A 4,320-nucleotide genomic window follows, 5' to 3' on the forward strand; every position below is an offset into this window, starting at 1 on the left:
GTGTAGGGGTAATGGGGGTGCATTGTAGTGTGTGTGTGTGTGTGTGTGTGTGAGGGATAATGGAGGGTGCATTGTATTGTGTGTATGTGTAGGGATAATGGGGGTGCACTGTATTGTGTGTGAGTGGGAGGGGTAATGGAGGGTGCATTGTATTGTGTGTGTGTGTGTGCGTGTGTGTAGGGGTAAAGGGGGTGCATTGTATTGTGTGTGTGTAGGGATAATGGGGGTGCATGCATTGTAGTGTGTGTGTGTGTGGGTGGGGAGGGGTAATGGAGGGTACATTGTATTGTGTGTGTGTGTGTGTGTGTGTGTGTGTGGGGAGGGGGAGGGATAATGGGGGTGCATTCTATTGTGTGTGTGTGTGTGTGTGTGTAGGGATAATGGGGGTGCATTGTATTGTGTGTGGGGGGAGGGGTAATGGAGGGTGCATTGTATTGTGTGTGTATGTGTGTGTGTGTGTGTGTGTGTGTAGGGGTAAGGGGGGTGCATTGTATTTTGTGTGTGTGTGTGTGTGTGTGTGTGTGGGATAATGGAGGGTGCATTGTATTGTGTGTGTGTGTGTGTGTGTGTGGAGCGGTAATGGGGTGCATTGTATTGTGTGTGTGGGGGGAGGGGTAATGGAGGATGCATTCTATTGTGTGTGTGTGTGTAGGGATAATGGGGGTGCATTGTATTGTGTGTGGGGGGAGGGGTAATGGAGGGTGCATTGTATTGTGTGTGTGTGTGTGTATGTGTGTAGGGGTAAGGGGGGTGCATTGTATTTTGTGTGTGTGTGTGTGTGTGTGTGTGGGATAATGGAGGGTGCATTGTATTGTGTGTGTGTGTGTGTGTGTGTGTGTGTGTGTGTGTGTGTGTGGGGATAATGGGGGTGCATTGTAGTGTGTGTGTGTGTGGGGGGGCAGGGGTAATGGAGGATGCATTGTATTGTGTGTGTGTGTGTGTGTATGTATGTGTGTGTGTGTGTGCGTGTGTGTGTGTGTGAGGGATGATGGAGGGTGTATTGTATTGTGTGTGTCTGTGTGTGTGTGTGTAGGGATAATGGGAGTGCATTGTATTGTGTGTGGGGGGAGGGTTAATGGAGGGTGCATTGAATTGTGTGTGGGGGGAGGGGAATGGAGGGTGCATTGTATTGTGTGTGTGTGTAGGGGTAAGGGGGGTGCATTGTATTGTGTGTGTGTGTGTGTGTGTGTGTGATAATGGAGGGTGCATTGTATTGTGTGTGTGTGTGTGGGGGGGATAATGGGGGTGCATTGTATTGTGTGTGTGTGTGGGGAGGGATAATGGAGGGTGCATTGTGTGTGTGTGTGTGTGTAGGGATAATGGGGGTGCATTGTATTGTGTGTGTGTGTGTGTGGAGCGGTAATGGGGTGCATTGTATTGTGTGTGTGGGGGGGAGGGGTAATGGAGGATGCATTCTCTTGTGTGTGTGTGTGTGTGTAGGGGTAATGGGGGTGCATTGTAGTGTGTGTGTGTGTGTGTGTGTGTGTGTGTGTGTGTGAGGGATAATGGAGGGTGCATTGTATTGTGTGTGTGTGTAGGGATAATGGGGGTGCATTGTATTGTGTGTGGGTGGGAGGGTAATGGAGGGTGCATTGTATTGTGTGTGTGTGTGTGTGTGTGTGTGTGCGCGTGTGTGTGCGCGTGTGTGTAGGGGTAAAGGGGGTGCATTGTATTATATGTGTGTGTGTGTAGGGATAATGAGGGTGCATGCATTGTAGTGTGTGTGTGTGGGTGGGGAGGGGTAATGGAGGGTACATTGTATTGTGTGTGTGTGGGGGGGGGGGAGGGGTAGGGATAATGGCGGTGCATTGTATTGTGTGTGTGTGTGTGTGTGGAGCGGTAATGGGGTGCATTGTATTGTGTGTGTGTGTGGGAGGGAGGGGTAATGGAGGATGCATTCTATTGTGTGTGTGTGTGTAGGGATAATGGGGGTGCATTGTATTGTGTGTGGGGGGAGGGGTAATGGAGGGTGCATTGTTTTGTGTGTGTGTGTGAGTGCGGGGGGGAGGGGTAATGGAGGATGCATTCTATTGTGTGTGTGTGTGTGTGTGTGTAGGGGTAATGGGGGTGCATTGTAGTGTGTGTGTGTGTGTGTGTGTGTGTGTGGGTGGGGAGGGGTAATGGAGGGTGCATTGTATTGTGTGTGTGTGTGTGTGTAGGGGTAATGGGGGTGCATTGTATTGTGTGTGTGGGGGGGAGGGGTATTGGAGGATGCATTCTATTGTGTGTATGTGTGTGTGTGTGTGTGTGTAGGGGTAATGGGGGTGCATTGTATTGTGTGTGTGTGTGTATGTATGTGTGTGTGTGTATGTGTGTGTAGCGGTAATGGGGTGCATTGTATTGTGTGTGTGTGGGGGGGAGGGGTATTGGAGGATGCATTCTATTGTGTGTATGTGTGTGTGTGTGTGTAGGGGTAATGGGGTGCATTGTATTGTGTGTGTGGGGGGGAGGGGTATTGGAGGATGCATTCTATTGTGTGTATGTGTGTGTGTGTGTGTGTAGGGGTAATGGGGGTGCATTGTATTGTGTGTGTGTGTGTATGTATGTGTGTGTGTGTGTATGTGTGTGAGGGATGATGGAGGGTGTATTGTATTGTGTGTGTGTGTGTGTGTGTGTGTGTGTAGGGATAATGGGAGTGCATTGTATTGTGTGTGGGGGGAGGGTTAATGGAGGGTGCATTGTATTGTGTGTGTGTGTGTGTGTAGGGGTAAGGGGGGTGCATTGTATTGTGTGTGTGTGTGTGTGTGTGTGTGTGTGGGATAATGGAGGGTGCATTGTATTGTGTGTGTGTGCGTGGGGGTGATAATGGGGGTGCATTGTAGTGTGTGTGTGTGTGGGGAGGGGTAATGGAGGGTGCATTGTATTGTGTGTGTGTGTGGGGAGGGATAATGGAGGGTGCATTGTGTGTGTGTGTGTGTGTGTGTGTGTGTAGGGATAATGGGGGTGCATTGTATTGTGTGTGTGTGTGTGTGTGTGTGGAGCGGTAATGGGGTGCATTGTATTGTGTGTGTGGGGGGGAGGGGTAATGGAGGATGCATTATATTGTGTGTGTGTGTGTTTGTGTAGGGGTATTGGGGGTGCATTGTAGTGTGTGTGTGTGTGTGTGTGTGTGAGGGATAATGGAGGGTGCATTGTATTGTGTGTGTGTGTAGGGATAATGGGGGTGTACTGTATTGTGTGTGGGTGGGAGGGGTAATGGAGGGTGCATTGTACTGTGTGTGTGTGTGTGTGCGTGTGTGTAGGGGTAAAGGGGGTGCATTGTATTGTGTGTGTGTAGGGATAATGGGGGTGCATGCATTGTAGTGTGTGTGTGTGTGGGTGGGGAGGGGTAATGGAGGGTACATTGTATTGTGTGTGTGTGTGTGTGTGTGTGTGTGGGGAGGGGGAGGGATAATGGGGTGCATTCTATTGTGTGTGTGTGTGTGTGTAGGGATAATGGGGGTGCATTGTATTGTGTGTGGGGGGAGGGGTAATGGAGGGTGCATTGTATTGTGTGTGTGTGTGTGTGTGTGTGTGTGTGTAGGGGTAAGGGGGGTGCATTGTATTTTGTGTGTGTGTGTGTGTGTGTGTGTGTGTGTGATAATGGAGGATGCATTCTATTGTGTGTGTGTGTGTGTGTGTGTAGGGATAATGGGGGTGCATTGTATTGTGTGTGGGGGGAGGGGTAATGGAGGGTGCATTGTATTGTGTGTGTGTATGTGTGTAGGGGTAAGGGGGGTGCATTGTATTTTGTGTGTGTGTGTGTGTGGGATAATGGAGGGTGCATTGTATTGTGTGTGTGTGTGTGTGTTTGTGTGGGGATAATGGGGGTGCATTGTAGTGTGTGTGTGTGGGGGGGGGAGGGGTAATGGAGGATGCATTGTATTGTGTGTGTGTATGTATGTGTGTGTGTGTGTGTGTGTGTGTGTGAGGGATGATGGAGGGTGTATTGTATTGTGTGTGTCTGTGTGTGTGTGTGTGTGTAGGGATAATGGGAGTGCATTGTATTGTGTGTGGGGGGAGGGGTAATGGAGGGTGCATTGAATTGTGTGTGGGGGGAGGGGGAATGGAGGGTGCATTGTATTGTGTGTGTGTGTGGGGGGGGGATAATGGGGGTGCATTGTATTGTGTGTGTGTGTGGGGAGGGATAATGGAGGGTGCATTTTGTGTGTGTGTGTGTGTGTGTGTGTGTGTGTGTGGGGATAATGGGGGTGCATTGTATTGTGTGTGTGTGTGTGTGGAGCGGTAATGGGGTGCATTGTATTGTGTGTGTGGGGGGGAGGGGTAATGGAGGATGCATTCTCTTGTGTGTGTGTGTGTGTAGGGGTAATGGGGGTGCAT

The sequence above is a fragment of the Anomaloglossus baeobatrachus genome, chromosome 11 (assembly GCF_048569485.1).
Source record: "Anomaloglossus baeobatrachus isolate aAnoBae1 chromosome 11, aAnoBae1.hap1, whole genome shotgun sequence".
NCBI lineage: Eukaryota > Metazoa > Chordata > Amphibia > Anura > Aromobatidae > Anomaloglossus > Anomaloglossus baeobatrachus.